This window comes from Macrobrachium rosenbergii, chromosome 29 (assembly GCF_040412425.1).
Source record: "Macrobrachium rosenbergii isolate ZJJX-2024 chromosome 29, ASM4041242v1, whole genome shotgun sequence".
Classification (NCBI taxonomy): Eukaryota; Metazoa; Arthropoda; class Malacostraca; order Decapoda; family Palaemonidae; genus Macrobrachium; species Macrobrachium rosenbergii.
Genome location: NC_089769.1, coordinates 10,772,911 through 10,795,355, shown reverse-complemented (window position 1 = coordinate 10,795,355; position 22,445 = coordinate 10,772,911). Strand labels below are relative to the sequence as shown.

The 22,445-nt window shown below is 36.7% G+C and overlaps 1 protein-coding gene across 2 annotated transcripts in view; it reads left to right on the top strand.

Annotated features, from left to right (window-relative positions):
* Positions 1-8,837: 8,837 nt before the first annotated feature.
* The window catches only part of FoxP (forkhead box P), a 1,520,060-nt gene continuing 1,506,452 nt past the window's right edge, over positions 8,838-22,445 (top strand). Inside the window, exons 1-2 of one of the 2 annotated variants that reach the window (XM_067130992.1) lie at positions 8,838-9,479; positions 16,301-16,326. The gene's annotated coding sequence lies outside the window, so the exon portion shown is untranslated. The remainder of the gene's footprint in view (positions 9,480-16,300; positions 16,327-22,445) is intronic. The other variant, XM_067130988.1, reaches the window with a different exon arrangement.

Below are 22,445 nucleotides of genomic sequence, written 5' to 3'. Positions count from 1 at the left end.
GAAAATGCCTATTATTATTATTATTATTATTATTATTATTATTATTATTATTATTATTATTATTATTATTCAGAAGATGAACCCTGTTCATATGAGAACAAACCCCAGGGGCCACTGACTTGAGACTCAAGCTTCCAACGATTATGGTGTTCATCTTAAAGAAGTAGCAGAAGGTAAATGAAATACAGAAAGAAGAAATCATTTATCAAAAAAGAAAAATATATTAACAAATTAATAAATAAGTAGACAGAAAAGCGGGTAAATGATTTAAACACAAGGAGAATCGTTTTAGGGTAATAATGCCTTGCATCTTTGCTTGAACTTTCGAAGTTCTAATCGCACAACATCCTCAGGTAGCAGGGAGACTGTTCCACAATTCAACGGCGTGAGGAATAAAGGACCCCTGGAACTGAGAAGTTCGACAGCGAGGCACATTTCCTGCATATTGGTGCTGCTGTTCAGTGAATCTGGTCGCTCTCGGCAGATAAAGGGGATCAGGGATCAATTGTGAATGTGAAAAACTTCTGTTAAAATACAACTTACGGAAAATTGACCAGCAAGAGACCACCCATCGATGGTCCAAGTCATAACTGATAATGTTAGGAAACAGAAACCTAGCACAACTAACCCCTCTATTTAAAAGATATAAATCTCTGGCAGAAGCTGACATCCACACCGGAGAGCAGTATTCTAGTAAAGGAAGGACAAACAACCTAAATCAGGTTGCACTGAATTCATCACTCATAAATACATGAGACCTTACGTACAATGCCTAACTTCCGTGACGCATCATTAGATAGTAAGGTGTGAGTCAAAAGTGACTGTCATGTCATTCTAAATCTTCCATGAAAGATAAAAAGCTAACGCCATCAATTCATTCACTGGTGATTTGGCATACACGTATCAATGTGATCCTCCTCTGATACCCCCACAGTCTCTCTCTCTCTCTCTCTCTCTCTCTCTCTCTCTCTCTCTCTCTCTCTCTCTCTCTCTTGGTAGATATTGGGGGCTATGGCATTCAGGCAAAGGACAATATTGTCTTACATGAAGATAGTTCACGAAATCCTATTTTGATTCTGGCTAACCAAGCTGGAGCATGAGAGAGAGAAGGACAGCCCATAATAATTTACAGTAGCAAAGTAATTTTTTGAAAAAAAATTAATTCATGGGATGTACAGGAACGCCTTTTTTTTTTATTTCTAAAGAAACTCTATCTAGGTAGCACGTACTTGGTTGCCTGCCGTAATACATAATTGCTATCTATTTGTCTATCTATATATACACAAATACATCGCCCTTTCTCCCAAGAGGAGCTGACTTCATATGGCGTTGCCATTCTGGTTTTCAGTTCGAGACTTTCCTTTTCCACTGGCTGTAATCCACTGCAGTAGACTGGCCACAGTATACTAATTCACTGCTTAGGTCAGCAAAGGAATGCTGGATGTTTCCATTAAGAGGGTCTCTCCGAAAGGTGTTAGGTTTTTCAGCAAGTATTTTAGGATGAGACTGCTAGCCCAGTGCTCTTCTTCACCCTGGGTGCAACAGCCACTGTTGAGCAACTACAGGGTGACAAGTCACTTTCTTGAATCAACAGAGACACGACAGGTTTTCATGAAAGGTCCTAAATAAATAATTTCCATACTGGAATAGAACTCAGAACTCCTCGAGAAATTAGGCCCGTGTGAAAAGAACTGGTAGAAAATAGGGTTGAACTATGTCATCGTTTTAGCAACTTGGCATTGCAACATCAAAGCCATAGATGTCAACATAGAATACGGGAGAAGACATTCGTTTAAAATGCGTCGTATTCTCATGTTACTGTAAAACACTAACATAAGCAATCGGTTGTATCTTTTCCCATTTAGTGTTAGTCTTGAAGTTACCACACACATATATATATATATATATATATATATATATATATATATATATATATATATATATATATATATATATATATATATATATATATATATATATATATATATATATATATATATATATATATATATATATATATATATATATATATATAATATATATATATATATAGAGAGAGAGAGAGAGAGAGAGAGAGAGAGAGAGAGAGAGATAATAATAAAATTCGTGACACGCATTATGAAAAAGAAATATAGATAAAGCTCCCCTCTAATTTAAGTCATATCTTTAACATAATAATAACCCATATAACTGGGAAATATGCTGAAATATACTCATATAAGCCAAAACGTTTCCAGTCATTGCTGCGTTACATTTAAAATCGTCTGGAAATGTTCACTGCAGGGTAAACTATGCTACCGGAATTCCCCTAAGCTACTTCTAATAACGAACAACAAAATTAACCTGTCGATAATCCTTACTCTAACATCAGTGCATCATGTAGTCCCACCATAATATTAATAATCAAATACGTTGAAAGAGATTAAACGAGATTGGAATATCAAGTATTGGTAAATTACTGGGCTGACAAATTTGCATATGTTTGCAAAGATTATTCGGAAGTGATAGGCTAACGCTGTGTTAGTCGGAACAAGTAGTTATTTTACGAGGTAACATTTTCCAATAGTCTTTCTTTATATTTGCTGTGTTTTGGCTAGAGATATAATGAAATTGTATTAATGTTTCTTCATGTAAAGTAGCCTACGATAGATTCACACAGGAGTATTATATTGGCACATGCAAATCTTGCATTAAGCTACAATTTTGGACAACCTGCACGGTTGCTCTTGGGTATTGCGTTTTCATTTTCTTACATACTTTCCTACTGAGTTTAATTTAAACTGTGGAATCTGTTTATCAACGTGAATGATAACTCAGGGGAAACACGTTGTTAAGTATGATTATGAGAATATCCCTTCCTGGGAATCCTGGCTCCTCCTCAATTGATGAGAATATGGGTTACATATCGCTTAAGGTTCAACATGCAAATGCCGCATTACTGGTAGCTATCATTACTTTAAAAATAGGTCGGTTCGTATTCAACATTTTTACATCAACACATTGTCCCTGGAATACAATGTTTACAGTTATCCTAAGTGGAGCATGAAAGAGGAATTTATAATGATGACTGAATTCAGAGAATATCCCCGTAATCCTCAGTTATTTTGTTCCTTAAAATCGCCTTACAAAAGATCCGAGGTGGCACATATCAGACTTTTAGGTGGCCTGGTAACAAACATTACTTATACACTATACTAAAAAGTTGACCACCAGTTCATTTTCCGCCATTTTCCATTCAGTAAGACATTCAGAGAACAGCTGGACAACAATCTGGACTCCAGAACGAAGCACTGAGAGGAGCTGAAGTGTTGGTTGGCAATGCGCGAACTGGTAGTTTTCCACTCACTTCAATTGTTTTGCATCAGAGTCCATGGTGTTTTTATGTAATGTTGTACTTCACCATAACATTAACCTAAATTATAGGTAATAAACCTCAGTTTTGTATCCAAAGAGGTAATATTCTATAATGGTCCAACTAGTTGGCAACTTCCCGACTGTCGCCATGCGCTTGACGTTTCTTCCTTGTGAATCGCATGAGCGTAAATGGCGGCGGGACAAACAAGTATGTTTGACTTAAGTGATGAAAATTTGCTAGCTCCGGAGAATAACCGTGATAATTCCACAAACGTTCTTGGTATATTGATACGTATTGTGGTTAGTACCCTTCTAATGAAGAAAATCTCACACGATAGGCCTTTTAACAGGTTTGAGAACCATGACATGCAACCAATTCCTAGGCGAGAATCTCGACGGTAAGTGGCCCTTGGTGAATTAGCCTGTGTCAAGTGGTTTGGTCTTAACTGCGAGTACCACAGCCAAACCTTCAGGTATGTTTAAGAGGTCTCTTTTGTTTTTTCCTTTCTTAATGAGTGAACGATGACAAATTCGAAGTTTCCTAAACCAACTTAAATGCCTAGATTGGTGAATATGGACGATGTAGGGTTAGGCTACGCCGTTTGGCAGAACACTGATTTCGTGACCTGTTACAGCATGAACCAGCTTTAAAATTGGTTATTTTTCGTTAGACTCCAGAACACTGATTTCATGACCTGTCGCAAAATGCCTAATAGCAGAGAAAAATAAGGACATGAACCAGCTTTAAAATTAACCAGTAAACACCCCTAGAATTCAAAATGGTTTTTCATGCAAAAATGGCTAGCTGGCACCTTTGGAAACATGGTGGGACATCAACTATTAAAATGGTGGGACATCAGCTATTAACATGGTGGGGCATCAACTATTAACATGGTGGGACATCAACTATTAACAAAGATGTAGGCAGAAACTGTAATGTGCTCACATTGCCTAATCCTGAAGAATATATATATAAAATAGGAAAATATGGATGATTTTTGTTGAGGCCGAGACTGTTTTTTAGCTACTACTGCAGTGAATTTAGAAACGATGAACACGGTGTGTATAAAAATTAACCTACCGCCAGTGTTTCTTTCATACTAGCCTAGTGGTCCAGAGATCGATGTCGATATTAGGTCAAGTAAGAATGTTGGCTTGCAGGATTTATTGCATGTAAAGAATATTAGTTTTTAGTGGGTTATTGGTAAAGGTAATGAGAATGTGAGAACTTGTCGTTCATGATTAAAATTTCCAGTATTCTCAAGGACTTTTAACATTTTAAAAGGATCAGAAATCGGTGTACGCTGCATATGGAAAAATACAGACGGGATGAATAGATTCGCCGAAACGGTATAACGCTTACCCGTTTGAGAACTATATCTTCTGAAAGTTTCTTTACATTAGGTCTATGTATTTCTTTCTTTTATGGATCATTGGTTTATTGGCATAGGGGTTCATAGTTGTAATTGGCTTTGCTGTTTAATTACATCACCAGTTGCACCATTTGCAATAGTGTGTTTGATTCTGTAATTCAGCTTCTCCCATACTGAGAAGCACTTAACGAAATAGATTTGTGTGGGAAGTAGGCTGACGTGCATTATTTGGTTCGACCTGTATAGATAATTCCCACTCAGTACTGCGTATAGAGTGTCGTCACTTTGCTATAAGCCCTTGCATATCGTAGTTGTGCGAGTATGTGTTGTGCGCACGCGTGCGCTGCATTGTGTCTGTTTTCGGCTTGTAAAGCTGTTCTACTCTACTGCTCTCATTCAGACTAAGCGGGCCTCTGCGCTTTTGAAACGTTACATTCTCAGATTGTTAACGTAAAAACGGAGTTAAATGTCAAGGTTTCAACATTATGATATATATAATGAAAATATAAATGGGCCTAACAGGTGTAAAGTTTGACACACAACCAGACATTTGGTTGATGTGTGCAAAATTCTGTCGGAAATTTAAAATACTTGAAGCCATACTACCAGGACTGGGCGTTGCGTGCCCACGATCTTGGTATGACTTCCGCCCAAAGAACGCTACACGCATTCTTCTTGGCTAACATTTCTTATTAAAATCAGTATTGATTTTGCCATAAAGGGCTGTGTCGATGATTTTTCATGTTAGTGAACTAAAGACCGCTGAACACTGAAACTGATTGAGGTTCTTTGATGTGTGCTGCTATTTGTGCCCAGCTGACTTGAATAGAAAGAACAGAATGATTTTCCAGTTATAATCACATTGTTTCCTTGAGTTGAAGGTGCAAAGTGTGAAATTATAAAATGATAACATGTTCATATCACGAGCCTTTCAGAGTGCAGTTGGGAAATCGTAAACATTCGTGAAAAGATAGAAGTTAGGAACGGAAATCGCTGTCGATTGAGACACCCCAAGATAAAGCACAATTTTTATGATGTTCAGCTTTGCATGTTTCCTATGAAGAATAGCAATACGAATTCGCAGGACGGCTGTTGGTTTTGGCGGGATTTTTGTAAAGTTCTGTCGCCCACATCAACTGGAACATGCACTTCTACTGTTGATGAAGAAACGCTATATATATATATGTATATGTGTGTATGTATGTATGTATACATAAGGGGGAGTTTGATATGTTGCTAATGTGAATTTTATGTATATACATAAAGCTGTTGAACATGCGTGTGTTCTTTCGCTGCACCTTGGGTATTGGGTATAATCAAATGTTACCAGAAAATCGTGTTGTTCTCGGGCTATGCATATTTCGAGAGATGATGACGTCATATCGTCCAGATCGTTGCTCTGCCATTGTCTGGTCATCGTTCTCTTATCTGGTTGCCCATCAACAGCATCCCAAGCTCTTCATCTTCTAGAGGAAACTACTCAGAAAGGTAGTTTACTTTTTATTTAGCTATGGTGGAAACATCGCCGGAAGATTTCCTTCTTGATCATTTTTCCAACAGTGGAATTCTACTTTTACTTATTGTGTATCTGACACTGGAATTAGTGCGTTTTACTCGTTTTACTCTAGCGTCAGCATTCACGCTTTGTAGGTGTGCTACGATGTTTTTGGATGTTGGTGTACCTTAGCATAGAAAAGACTGCAATGCTAACTTTAAAGCTCGTGGCTTAGACTTAATGATTCAGTGCAGCTTATTTTCTTTCATTTCTTTCCTATTCCTTAGCTTGGTTTTCAAACTGCATTTCATTGTACCTATTTATGTAGCCTTTTCCTCTCGCATTTTACATAACGTTAATTCTGGGATGTTGACGTTTGCTCAACAGGTTATTGGCCCATTAATTTGTTTCTGCATGCTTACAGTAATATCAATGATAGTTATCAAATTTCTTCGAGTATATGCATTAGTAAATAAGGACCTCCAATAAAAAGAAAATATTCGATTTTAGTTTGTCTGTTTTACACGGTGCTTTCGCCTTTGCATATTTCAAGCAACTTTGGTTTGTGTGGAATTAGGCCTAATCGCTGAATTTCGTCTGCGTGTGATAGATTGTCTTCTGCCGTAACTCGGAATTACATCTGTGAACGTTTGTTATTACATCTCCCACATCTCCACACATGTTGCTTATATTCACTTGGCTTTTCCTTTTCAGCAATTTCATATCATGTTCCCGCCTTTGTTCCTCTTTTTGATCTTGTTTAATTCAGGCGTGTGCGAAGTAAGGAAAGTACGTTGCCCTCCTCATTGGCCTTTACCATTACATGTAGTTGTAATTTAGTGGAACCAAATGAAATCACGATACTTGATTTTATTTGCATGAACACGAACTAGCTTGTTCAAGTCCCTGTGTACACTGTAACTAATTGCGACTGTAGTAAAGACTGTTTTGCTATGTTCTTGAATTTGAGTATTACCATTCATTTATTTGTCTCATATTGGTTAACTCTGTTTAATAGTTTCATTGTGTTTTGGCCTTGTAGGTGCATGGTTTAAATTTTATATTGCCTGTGTATGTTCTTGGTACTGTTTTTGATGACCAAGTTATGTATTCTGATATTATTGTTTCTGAAATTCGTAAGTTTTTCCACACAGTTCGCATTGGTTAATGTCACATGATACTGTTATTGACAACCAAAAGGATGAAGAACTCGTTTCATTTTAACAAATGAATTTTTTAGAGGAAGGTTTAGCTCTTGGGCATTGTGTCTCCACAAGTGAGGTCTTATGAGCTTGTGCAGTAGATTTGTGGTATAATGGGTATTAACTCTCATGTTTGAAATATTTCTGATATACAGCGGATTTCATGCATTTATTTATTGGCATGTTATATTGAGGAATGCCGAGTGTCCCTTTTTTATCAGCGGTTTACTATGACACTATTATCCTCGATGCATCCTGCTCCACGGATCCCCTGCATGAGCAGCCACTAGCACAGTGGAGAGAACTGGGTATTGTCTCAGCTTGGTGCGTGACCCACTGAGCTTTGATATGTGATTTCATTTAAGACTAGACCTATCGAACACTTCAACTGTCTGGCTCTTTATCTTGAGGCTCGGTTGAACTGGGCGTGGTCTATGGTGTGAAGAGAACACACTGTCTGTAGTTATGATTAAATGGAACTCGAAGCATAATTCACATATTTGTGTTTCTTTTGTATTCACACACTTAGGTTTTATCGCTTTGTTTCTCACAGAGTGAAGGTGAAACAGATCGATTTATTTGTTTACTAGGCAGTGAGCGTTGGAATATATTCATATATATTTGTTTCTTTTACAGTGAAGGTTGAAGTAGTTAAATATAATAAATTTGTGTTCTTTTGTCACTGAGGTTGAAGTGTATGCATATAGCCTACTTGTTTTGTTTATGAACTGAAGGCTGAAGTGTTTTAGTGTTTCTTTTGCAATGAAGTTTGAAGTGTATTTATAAAACTGTTTCTCTCGCAAGAAAGATGTCCTCTTTTTATGATTAATCACAGTGTTCATAATTAAGATAGGTATAACAGTTGAGAATGCTGTCATTTTACTGTATAGAATTTAAACTTATGAAAGTGTTCCCTTCATCATGTGGCTTTTTAGTTGGTGATTACGACATTATTGATAAGGGAGTCTCCAACTACAGGTAAGGCAGTCCTAAATTATACAAGTGGATCGTCATAGCTTTCATGACGACCAGATGATAAGAGTGGAGTACGTCTTCCCCATGAAGCCCCCACCACTTATAAGGTGTATAACCGTATAGAGGAGCTTACGTTTGCTTATTAGGTGATAAGAAAATGATTTTGGTGTGCATGGCAGCGTGAGAGTAGAATGCGGGAGGGTTATTCTAACTTATCTCTCTGTCATGTACCCTCTCTCGTGTTCCCCTTGGTTTTGGGGGGGGGGGCGAAGGCGGGAGGACTTCGATAATGATAATTATGATGATGATTATGACGACGGTCCCTGCTGTCTGCTTTACCTCTCCGCCACCCTGTGCCCTGTCAACTCTCCTTCTCCCGTTCCCCTCCACCCCGTGGGGCATCCGTCATTGACGTCCCAAACGGCCCCCGTCCGCTCGTTTCACAGCTTGTCTGTCACGGTATTATGAAGTGATGTGTCTTGTTCAGGCTCTTCATGTCGTGCCTCGCCGGGAACGTTGACTGTGACTGGTCGTGGAAATAACCTGAAGATGCGTTTAACTCTGGTGTCTTAGTGTGATATGTGAAACGTTCTTGATTGGTTGGAGGGTAAACGAACAGTGGCCGGTTTCGGTTAACGGCATCGTGTCGATTTCACTCAAGATAAAATGGAGCTTTGCATGAGCGGACCTGTGATGTAAAGTGTGTCAGAGGGTTAAATCAGCAGTGCAAAGTGTACTAATTAATGTTGTCGCAACATTTTTTCGGTGTTTTCAACATGGTTTCACTTCTGACATGGCGTTTGGCTGGAGTGATTTAATGTCACGATTGAGTTCATGCTTAATTCATTGTCACGAGTGTAAATTGAAACAAATATTTAGGGTTCACCGGTAGTTCTTGCGTCAGATTGTGGTAACAGCCTGAAATGGCGGGTTATGAGAATGATTGAAAAACCATTTAGATTACAGGTTACCAATTTACATTTGTGAGTTGATGTGATTTGTGTCATACCTGAATGATAATTCAATCGAGGTGTCGCATAATGGGTAATAAATTGGGTAGCAGCTATGATCGGATCTAGGGTAAGTATTTTAGTGAAGGTTTATTTTATCACCCACTGATTTAATTACAAGATTTTTACACATATAGGTAAAGTGCACGGTTTGCCACTTTGTTTAGCCAAATTACTTCCAATCTGTGTCTTGGTATCACTAGTTTGTTGATTAGCTATGGCACCATTGGTGGCACTGATGGAGAGGTCTGCTGACCTGATTTCATTTTAAGATCACGCATGGGACGTCTTATGGAATTGTCGTACCAGGAAGAAGACAATAGTCTGTATAAACAAATCGTATCGAGAAAAAGACAATAATCTGTATAAGTAAATCATATGGGTCTTGTTTTTCATGAAATGTAATTGTCAGAGTAAGAACTTGCATTTTTCTTTCCATCTTCATTTTGGGCGTCAGTGGGTCTTTTGTTTTTATTCTATACCAGCTGAGACATGTTTGAAAGACCAATACTTGACGGGCATTCAAAGAAATGGATTAAATGTTTGTGTGGTACGGGTGACTCTGGTGAGGTGTGAGAGTGGTGATTGTGTCCATGTTGGATGCATTTGAAAAAGCGTGTACTAATTGGCCTCAGTGCCTAACAATGAATCAGTTTGTACGCACCCTCCTCTCCTCCTTATTAAGTAATATTGATATGGTTTAGCATGCTCTGGAGCTTATTTAATTCCTTAACCATCGACCTTGCAAAAAGAAATGAAATGAATTACAAAAAAAGATAGTCAAAATGTCAATTTCCAGAAATCACTACCCTTACAAAATTTACAAGAATTGATCATTTTCTGAGTTTTTCTCTAACTCATATCCTTAGCTTCTTTGTAGTTGATTAGTAAAAGTTTCCTTTTCGTGGGAATGTAATATGATTATCAAACATTATTTAGAGTAATTATAATTACCATAACTCTAGAAGTTTTTTGCTTGAAGTTTTTCAACTAAAAATGCGTCGTAATTGGGCCAGACATATTAACAGACACCCTACCCTAATAGGTTTGGAGAGCATGAGTTTTTGAAGAAAACACGTCTTGAGTGGCTTTTCATTTTCCCTGTCAAATACCTTTTCAGTAAAGAAAAGGATCTAGTTCATGCCCGAGTTTTCTTTGGTCATGCAACGAAATTCAGTCAGGACTGACGGAATTGAAGAAGAGTTCCATGTGTTCGGTACTGTTGCTGTTCTTGGTAGGTTGAGAGGACCTTCAATACAGTTGCACCCTTGTGAATGTAATTACCCTAAGGGCATTTTACATTCTGTGAAGTTGAAGATGTAAATACTGTTGCTGATGAGATTGTGTTTAATTTATATGTTGTCAGATTATATGAAATCGTTTTTTAACGTTTCAATTTTGCATATTTACTGGTACGTCTCTAGTGAATGGTCTTCTTTTTTCCAGTCTTGTATCTTGAACCTCACCTCAGCCCATTTCATTAAATAGGCTTGCAGATCCATGATGCCTTCATGAATAACCTATAGTCACTGACCCAGTGTAGGTTTTAGAGAACTGTGTTGGCTTTAACTTTGTTGAACAGTGCACTTATGCTTAATTTGACAGAGTTTTCTGTGATAATAGTCTTTACATTAGAAGATAATTTCAGAAATGTAAGACAAGGAAGGCTTCCTGATACTGTATGGAAAGAGAGAGAGAGAGAGAGAGAGAGAGAGAGAGAGAGAGAGAGAGAGAGAGAGAGAGAGAGAGAGTCTGTACGAGAAAATAGGAATCTATGAGCCTAGATGAAGTGTTACAGGCATTCTGGCACCACATAATCTCTACAGGATTGACCTGTGTTTGTAGATGCTCCTTGGCACTGTTATAATTATCATGACAAAAGTCATGGGATAGCAAAGAAAATGTTCTTCCTCTATAATATTGTCGATAAGGACCTAGGTGAAAGCCGGGACGCCACAGAAGTGTGCAGTCAGTGAAAAATTCACTGGTTACCAGACAAACCGACTCGTATCGGGCAAATGATAAGATTTTTTCCATCTTACAACATTTATACTCTGCACATGGCAACATTTTGTGCCCGATATTATTCTGCTTCAGATATTGAGTTTTTAGTGTCTGGATTTGAACTGCTTTTGCCTTTGTTTCCTTACTTGAGGGAAAGTCTGTTTCCTTACTTGAGCGAAGACTTTCCTCACCTGTACACTTTCTCTTCCCCGCAAAAGTAGCCTTGGAGTTATCGTCTGGAAGAGACATGTAACACCCTTCAGGCCACCTCATCTTACTTTTATTTTTCTCTGTTTAAAGAAAAAACTTTAATTGGCCATGGGTTAGATCATGGTGTTCCCTTAACCGTTCTATTAGCCCTCACACAAAGTTTTTTAAAAGACCCGGTGTCATAGAGGCTAAAGGTTTACACTACGGGGTTGAAACTCTGAAGGAGAAATGTAAAGAGCTAGTAGATAAGCAGCCTGATTGTAGTGAGATGCTATTTTCGTTGTGATGTATGGCTTGGGGTTTATCAGATGCTCTTGTAATATGACAAGAATAATGCCTCAGCCTATTTATATCGTAATTGTTTTTACGTATTTTTTTAATACGTAATTCATGGGCTATTTAGAGCAGTTGGAGGTAAATTATCATTCTTCAACGACTTTATCGAGTGGAGATTAAAACCAGCATAAGAATATCAGCCAGTGGGTTAGAGATCAAGGCTGTGAACTTTGCTACTGGTAAGGAATTCCTATACTGTGAGACCCTTGTAGCATTTTCGAAATCTCTCCGTGAGTCATGTCATCTGGTGGTGATGGGGCCCCTTTAGTGATTTTATATCTTTCGCGGAACATTGTCGGCATCTTTCTGTGGCTTTCAGAAGTGATTATGTCAGATAGTTTCAGCAAAGACGTTCTTAGCATCACCTAGAAACTAGTATAGGACTGTGTGGATATGCTCAACTCGAGGGTCACATTTTGATTCGTCTTTTTAAATTGTCCCCATTTGGAAATCTAAAAATTATTGCCTTCTGCTCTACCCAATTTTAGAGCAAGATTCGTCGTAAGACTCTTAATGGCAACGTTTTAACATCACTCAATGAATCATTTTCAGAAAACCTACTTAGAGAATTTTAGCTAGTCTTCTGCAGGTTCTTGAGGTATCCTTTCAATTAGCATCTGCTTACGTGGTTTTAAAATCTCTGCCGATCTCATTGCCAAAATCTTGAGCGTCGCGCCATAAGCACCCAACATCTTAGATCGTATTCCTGTGAAAGGCAGTTAGCATCTCTTGCCTGTTCTTCGTGAGACACGTTATTTATTTTGCCAAGTGTTAACTTGTTTCAATTTGATTTTTTTTTTGTTCGGTGTATTTTGTGTCGGTTCCTTTCATTCCTTTGAAGTCTTTGATAGTATTTGCAGGGCTGACCCTTCATAAGTTAAAGGCTGTTAGTTCAATTTCTGTCCATATCTCTGCGAATTGATGGATCTTTCTTTGTACAAGTTCGATTGGGTACAGTATATTGACAAGAGTTTGGGTACAGTATATTAACAAGAGAGAAAGACAGGGATTGACTTTTCAAAACGATTAGAGTGTTTCATTGTTGTCTTTATGGGGGCTGCTGTCTAACTTTCTATTTTTTTTTAGAAAGGTACTGAAAATTCATCGGATGAGGAAATGTGGTACTGTAATATGAACATCATGATGCTGACAAAATTTCTAAAAACAGGGATGGAATTTTGTAACTGCTTTCCCTCTCGGTTTGTCCCTCAACGCTTGCAATGTATTGAAAAAAATACAGAAATTAAGAATTTAGGTTCTAGACGCTGAAAAAAGGTTCATTTAATTTGTATTTTTAGAGATTTTTGTTTTTGTTTTTTTATTGGACATATTTAACCTCATGGGTGTATATTCCATTTCAGGTACGGTCTGTCCTTAGAGAGAGAGAGAGAGAGAGAGAGAGAGAGAGAGAGAGAGAGAGAGAGAGAGAGAGAGGATAAGATAAGTTTGTTAGGATTGCTGGCTCCTAGTTTTATATATACTGTATATATATATAATATATATATATATATATATTATATATATATATATATATATATATATATATATATATATATATATATATATATATATATATATATATATATATATATATATAATATACGTGAGAGAATGAGTGAGCGTTATTATGAATTTGATGGGGTTGTAAGCTTCCAGTTATTGATAATTTATAGACTGGGTGCGGTTGCCCCCTATGAGGCTTTTATTTATTTTTAGTTTTTAAAAGATCTAATTTGAACCGTTTTTTGTACGCACATAAAGCATAATTATCTAGTTTTCCTTGTGGGGTAGTTCGTGACAACATGTTATTCTCGTCTCTTTTTGTAAGATTTGGAGAAATTCTAGGCTTTAATTTAGAATCCATATTGGGGAAAGTTCAGTTGCTTTCGAAATCTTAATGGGCGTTTCTGTTCATTTCATAAAGTGCTTTGCGTATGTCGCTTGCTTGTGATGATTTTAATAGAATTTACTGGCTTTTGTGATAAGTCCATCCGGTGGGGACAGATTCTCTCTCTTACAGTCAAACACATACACGCACACATACATACACACACACACACATACACACGAGCATACAGACGGGTTTTGATTCTTATAAGGCTAACGAAGTGAAACTTTTCTCTTTTGTATCTCTTACCCCCCTCTTCCGAAAAACATTACATTGCTTTAGATGTCATTTTCTCTGTGTTATCTTCAGTTCAAAGTAACTGAAAATGTAATTTATGTAATGTGACTGTGGTTGGTCAGTTACATCTATCCTATTTAATTAGAACATATGTAATTATTTCTGGTAATTTTGTATACTACTTATTTTAGTGTGGAGAGAGAGAGAGAGAGAGAGAGAGAGAGAGAGAGAGAGAGAGAGAGAGAGAGGAGGGTGGGTGGTGGGAGAGAGAGGAAGAGGGTGGGGTTGGTGGGTAGATAGTGTGGTTTTCGGAAGTACCTGTGTTGCTATCGTGACGTATAACCTGGGGCTAACAACATTATCTGTGTAGTAAGAGAGAAGAGAGAGAGAGAGAGAGAGAGAGAGAGAGAGAGAGAGAGAGAGAGAGAGAGAGAGAAAAGTCTCAAAACTCAGTAAATGTGTATTGATAGTCTTCTTATCAGTGACTCAGGATGTATATCTGTCCTTCTCCCACACTCACAATAACCTCTCTCGCTCCCCCACACCTTCGATTCATCTATCGCCATCTCCTGTCTTCTAGTCCAGCTTGTTTCCCTTATTTGCGCAAACAATTTAACATTTTCTTACAGTCAACGTTCCTGTCTACAAATATATCATTTTTCAAACTAACTACCATTACTCCGGCTAAGACTTCTGTCATTCTCACCACCTTGCTTATTCACAAAGGCTTCTGCGCCTTCGCAAACACCCATTCACTGGAGAAAAAGTCTCTAGCAAACGTCTCTCTCTTTATCACAACCATGGTTTTATATTTGTTAACCTATTTCGTTTCGCAAGCCTCACATGTATGTTACAAACGTCCATTTATGTTCACAAACGTATCTTCACTGTTGCTTATGAACATTAATTTTTCAAAGACTTACTGACTTTCACGAACGCCCTGTCACAAAGATACTTTCATTGTATCAAACATCCTCGCACAAACACTTTTTCCCCTATTAAAAATTAATGCAAACATTACTTCACGAACCATCACTTTAAGTGAAGCATTTCAATCACAATTACACATTAACTTTTAGAAGCTCCCATTCCCAACAAATTTCCACTTTCACAAAGTCTTTAACTGTCTCTTTCATCATCCTTTCACAAATACATCTTAACGATAGTTACTTCAATTTTTGTTAAGTTTGTATTATTTTGGAATTTTGAAAAACCTCTTCCAGCTGAATCCTTGTTTGCGTTGATGTATGTAATTTCTGAATACTGATTCATTTGTATATAAAAAACTGGCCTTGTATATTTTTTCCTGATAATAGTGGCTCAGCTGGTATTGATATGATTACAGTGATCGGGAGCAAAAGTCAATCTGAAAAGATTTTGAATCATATACGAGGGATTTCATTATCCCTAACTTTGGGATGTTTCTTTTTTCACCGTTGTACAGTACATACATTTTAGCGCAAGATGCGAATATCTTGTCTTGCAAGTTGATGTCAGAGGAATGATTTTTACTTCTGGTTCTAGAAGCTAGAGATGATTTAGGGTGATCCATTGTGTAATAGTTTCATAAAGGAATTTTGTCCATTTTATCCAAACTCTTTATTTAGTTTCATCGACTTTGAATTTTGTAGATTACGGATTTTCCATGAGATCTCAAATGGGTGCTTGCCCAGATGGTATCGGTTAGACCCTCTATGATGTTCAAGATTACTTTTTATTTCAGTTACTGTAGCGCATGAATTTTTTAGTCAACATCTTTCTTGGGATTCTTGAAGTCGCGTCAGTTTGTAATATTAGTATTATTAATAATTATTTTAAGATTCAGGTGTATATTCCTTTGTGAATTTTTAGTCAATATCCCTGCAGATGATAGAAGAGTTGTTTCTTGTGAAGTACCTTCCCTCTCCAATCTGACCCCATTAGTTTTTACTTTATGATTTAGGTAATAAAAAAATGAGTTTAGTTTTAGTAAATAAAACTGCAAGGATATGAAATCCCTACAGTAGAATGACTGTATTTAATCATTTTCCATTGTCAAGTGATTACAGTTATGCTTGAAGTGCTTTCCGTGAAGTACAGTTTTTCTTACATTATGTATTTTACCTTTATGCATATAGTTTTCCCCCTCGTACGTACATTACTTTCCCTTTATTGGTGCCGGTGTTGTTCTTAAAGTTCAAAATGGATGTAATAATTTCTTTTCCTTCTTTTTCCAGTGTCTGCCGTGTGGACGTTTTCGAGGGTGAGTAAATCATCAATCTTGGGCTAGTAGACTTATTGTTAATCCAAACGTTGGTTTTTTGGTAATTTAAGATTGACTTTAATCTGCCGTCACTTACTGTAGATTGTAGTCTGATATAAGTAAGTTAATTCTTGAGCATTTTGGTTTGGTTTGGAACGAGGCCTGTTACTGAAGGTCTTCTGTTAACCAAAACGTATTTTTTGAGGGTTATTTTTGTTGTTAAGAAAAATGTTTATTTTGTCAGGAAATTGGAGTTCGATATTAGTCAGGCGCAATTTTGCTAACAAATAGTATGGCATTAATTAAAGTTATGTTTTGTGTATAGAATTCACAGCTGATAGCAATCTTTACAAATTACATACTATTTTTCTTCTGAAAAGCACCTGTTATCGTTTTACTTCCGCTATGGTAAATGACATTTTCCGCTATTTTTCATGTTTGCGTCTCTCATATTCTAAACATGTCTACTGAGAGAGAGAGAGAGAGAGAGAGAGAGAGAGAGATCCTGTGGTCGGCAATTTATGATATTGAGTGAAAATCGTGATCAAATTTCTCTTCAGTTGCGTATTCTATAATTTTTTCTCCCTTCTGTATTTATAAAGATAAATACATATATATGTATTTACAACTTATTATTGAAAATGTGATAAATTTATTTGATTGTTATTTAATGTTAACCGGAGATGTATGTGCTTACTGGTGGCACTGCTAGGTTAAGAGTTTCGTTCAGTAACTGAGTGGATATCGAGTAACACGTAAGCGTGTGTGAATGTGCGTAATAAATGTTAGCTTAACATTGCTACATGTGGTTAGATATATGATAATGAATAAATAGATATAGGGCATCGCAGGTAGCTGAGTATTTAAAGAAAACAGTACCTGTTCTGTCGTTTGTGAGGAAGTTGCAAAAGTATTGAGCCTTCTGAGATGGTGTTACTGTATCTCCGCACTGTACTTTTATATATATATGTAATATATATATATATATATATATATATATATATATATATATATATATATATATATATATATGTATATTTATATATATATATACACACATATTTATACATGTATGTGTGTATTTACTATACTTATATAGATGCACATATACACATATTATATATATATATGTGTGTGTTTATATATATATATATAGATATATATACATATATATATATATATATATATATATATATATATATATATATATATATATATATATATATATATATATATATATAGGTATATTTACTTATTCGTGCGGTTCGTCTTTGAAATTTCGTCACTCGTGTATTTCCTTCGCTTTATCTTCCACAAATCTCCATTCATTTCAAGCCTCCCATCTCATGGGGTTCTTATCCGCGTAGGTCTGGTTCTTGTAACTCTTCTGGTGCCCGCCGGAGACCAGCTGACACTATCATGTACTATTCTCGTAGGGGTGGAGCGAAGAACCTAGCCAAGCCATCTACATCTCATCATTATCTCATCTACATATGGAACTTCTGTAATTTCCCTTGTAACATTATTTCTTACTCTGTCCTGCCATCTTACTCCTAATATTCCTCTGAAAGCTCTAGTCTTCAGTGAGGAAAGTCTTTTTTGACATACTTCGATTGCCATACCACGGTTCGTGTCCGTTTCGCAATACCGATCGTACTGTACTAATGTGTAATTGTACTTGCACGTACTTGCACTAATGTCTCGTTTTTAACATATCACCTCAGGGAAGTTTGTGATGTAGCTGACTAATATTGATTATTAGTAATTATTGTCGGTTTTGTTGTCTCATTGGAAGTATAATTATGGAGCCTGACCTATATTACTCAAGCTCTCGTTTTACATATACATACCAAGGGTGTCTACATACCACTATCGCTGAATGGCAGAAAATGTCCGAATGCTTGGATTGTAGCCCAAATTTCATAATTCTTTCGTTCATTCTATGTACCACTGACAGCTGTTTTCCAGTTGTATCTACTGAATTGGAGATCTTGGAAATTTATAAGAAATTGTCTGATAGCTATGATCACTCATGACTAAGGGGCAGTCGGTAACATATTCATTTTATGGAGGCAACTGTTAATATCAGACTTTTTTTTTTTATACACTTCTTAAAAATTCCCTATTCGAAAATGCTGAAGTCACAGATCTGAGTCCAGAATAAGTCATACGCCCTGTTCAGCCTTTGAACTTCAACTACAAGCAGCTACTAGAGAGTTCCCTTCCCGGAATGTGAGATATATGTTGTTTATCAAATTTGTGGATTAGGGCTTTTCTGAATGCTTCTGACTTGATAGAAAGAAACTCGCTGGAAAGCAACACACAGTGAAAAGAACTCAAACGCAGTCATTAATTTTTTTTTTTAAATCGTATCGCTCCTCAACTTCCATTTTATTAAAAGTCTGACTACACGAACAGCTTAATAATGCTTAATAATGTAAGGTTGTCCTTTGAGCAGCTGTCTAAATTGGCCTGTCATCTGAGGAATTTCCTTCACAGATATATAGCTGTCTGCATCCACGATCGCTTAACGTTAGAGAGCCGGCGAAAGGTTATGAGCTGGGTTTTGTCGTGAATTTGTACAGTCCCAGTTACATTATTTTAGTAGTAGAAACAAGTTCTTAATACTAAGACTGTTGATGTTAAAAATCTAAAATTATTGCGTAGTAACACTGTTATCGCCAATATTAATGTTTTCTATAACAAGAGTTAAATTGTGTCTTTATGTTAACGTTCTTATACCTGTTATTTTTCTGGACATCGTCCTTGAATAACTTCGACAAATTTCAAAGCTTCGAAATTTGCAACAATTGGCAAATGTACGTTTCCTGTTACCATCGTACTACTGCAAAATGAAATGTACCCCAGCCCGGGAGAATTACTTAATCATTTGTTTTAAAATATTTGTTATATCTCGAATTCTATCATATGTGGGGCAGATTTGAGTGAGTCCAGTAGTTTAATTTTTACGAAAATTTTGATGTAATATAAATAATTTAAACCTCTGTGGATGAGCAAGACTAAAAAGTCCTAACCATCAGATATAACTGTTGAGTTGCTTTGTGATCTATTACTACTATCTTCATTATTATTTTTACCCGCCCATGGCAAAAGTTATATTTAGTTGTCATCGACCGGATGGCTATCAATAAGTGAGTCAGCAGAAGGCAGTTACCATTTTTCTTAAGATAAAATTCATTTAACGCTGCCTCTTGATTTTCTTTAAATGTGATATTTTTTTTATAGATAGACTCCCGAATTAATAATCGGGTTCATAAGGCTATAAGGTGAATAACCTTCGACTACATTCCCACCTCTTTGGTTTTTCTTCTTCAGCTTCACGGCTGGACTTGATAACGACGTTTTAAGCCTGATTAATTTGATACATTTGTTTTGGGATATGTATAACAATTCAAAATCAAAGACGAAAAGAAAATAACGGATTCCTAAAATATTTTCTTTTAATTCGCATTTCTGGTGAATATCTGCGGCAGTGTATTTTCTTTCGCACTCCCTGGCCTGAGAAGTATGCACGGGAGATAAGCATTCGTGTTCTGTCACTATGAGGAGGATTCTAAGCACAGCCTTATCGTCGTTATCTTTGAAGTGTGTCACCAGATAAAACGAATAGATTAATTGTTTATCACTGAAGGTTATTCTCGATGTATTTCACATGTGACAATAAAGAGGAGAAAATTCAAAAAACTGTCTCGTACTCGAGGTCATTTTGAAGTCTCTCTCTCTCTCTCTCTCTCTCTCTCTCTCTCTCTCTCTCTCTCTCTCTCTCTCTCTCTCTCTCTCTTCTGCCAAACTTTAAAAGTTGTTCCATTTTTCCCATGATTCCCAGAATGATGGGTATTTCTTAATTCATTTTAGATCAGTCCTCCTAGGTGGTGTGGCTACAGAGAGAAAAACCGCAGCAGTCACTGACGCATTCATACTTTAAATGCTGAATCCTAGATGACATCTCTGTGCACACATCTGAGAGAGAGAGAGAGAGAGAGAGAGAGAGAGAGAGAGAGAGAGAGAGAGAGAGAGAGAGAGAGAGAGAGAGAGAGAGAGAGAGAGTTCAAAATGACCTCGATTACGAGACAGTTTTCTGAATTTTCTCCTCTTTTATGTGTATATATATATATATATATATATATATATATATATATATATATATATATATATATATATATATATATATATATATATATATATATATATATATAAAGAGCGTAGTGTTATGGTTTTATTGCACAGGTAGATCATGCACAATTCAACATCTCCTCTTTGGAGAACAGCCTAATGTTAGAAAACTATCCAACTCTCTGTATACATTGCTTTTATCACAATTCGTCCTTTATCCTTAGAGGGGATGGTCTCCAGTTTTCAGAAAAAAATTTTGTTATCAGGTCGTTAGCCCCAAGGCCTTCTCTACCTTGGTTGCAACCCCCCATAATCGACTAACTATTGATCTGAATTACTGTTAAGGTCACCAGAGGCGCACTGGTTTTCAGCAGAACGTGCCTGAAGCGTTCCGGCTTGTTCGGGATCGAATGCGGGACCCCTTCGCTGGTGATGCTAGTAATCTCAATGTTAATGCTCTGGAAATATGCCTTTATATTACTGTACGATGCGTCGTAAAGGCTGGGATATTATGATTTTGGGAGATCCAGTGGACATAATGTAAAATGATCTGTTGAAAGCCATTTTTGAGACTTAAACCAAATATCAGGGGGGGAACTTAAAGAATCCTTTCCAATTGGGAGCACGGTATTTCATCGGCCTCGTAATTGCTAAAGCGAGTCATTTATATCAATAATATAATATGAATTAATATGAATCAACTCTCTGCCCATTTAAATATTTAACATATCCATCCATTATCAAGCCGATGCTTCATCAATAATTATAGTGGTAAATTATCTCATTTGAATTTCAAGTCATTAATGAAGCTCTCGTTGTTGTTCTTTTTTTATATTAACTGTTTTTAATTTCGCCTTTGCTCCTATCATTGTCGGCCCATCATCCTTTGTCACGGTGGAAATGGATATATTGCCTTTGATGGCGCGTCGACATTTGATACGTTTGGCGCACCGGCCGGTATTTTTGCGGTTTCAGGCGCGTGTGAGGGCGTTTCAGGGGTATGCAGTGTGTAATTTCATTTTAGTAGTACGCAAGAGTATCTGGACCTTGTGTAGATTTATTTTAGGCAATATATACTAGTATTTCAATAGTACGGCAGAGGTTTTAAGGGATGCCCATAAGGGCGTAGTAAGGATTATATAATTTTATTTTAGAAACGTGCGAGAGAGTTTTATCAGGAGCATGTAAGAGCGTTTTTCTTTTGTGGTGGGGGGGGGGGATACGTGCAAAGGCATTTCTGAATACGCAAGAGCGTTTCAAGAACGTTTAGAGCATCATAGATAGAGTATGTAAAAGAAGTTTAAAATTAGCAAGGGCATCGCAAAACAAGGATATTTGAATGAATTCTAATATTTAAAAACACGTAAAAAGCATTTCAAGAATATGTGGGTTTTTGAGAAATACATAAGACTGTTTCAAGAATATGTTGGAATACATAAGACTGTTTCCAAGAATATGTGGGAATATGTAGACGAATCTTATTATAAAAGATGCGGAATCATCCTCTCTAATCCACTTCTCACGGCTGCTTCTTATTTTTTTTCGTACATCAGGCCTTTGCATAGAGAGTTACTGGCTTATCTTAATCTCTGTCATTATTTGTTTGAATTATGATTAATTAATAGTAATAATGTCTTGATTTATAATTTTTGCTAGTCATTGCAGTTGTTAGTGATATGTTGACATTTACTTATCTTACTCAGCCGCTTTGTCTTGAGACATCAAGTCAGATTTAGTTCATCTTGTTTCTGTTCTGTGGGAACATGTTCAGCAAATAAATATACCAGCTAACTTAGAGGCATACTCTCATTGACCACCTAGAGTCATTTAACAACGCAGCATAAAAGAGCAGAGTCGAAGAAAACACAAGCTAATTTATTTTCTGTAATTAGGCTTTGAATGAATGAAACTCTGTGACTTTTGAGGGCTAACGCCCATATGTCTCCAGCAATTTCATCGTAATATATCATTAGAAAATTGACTGT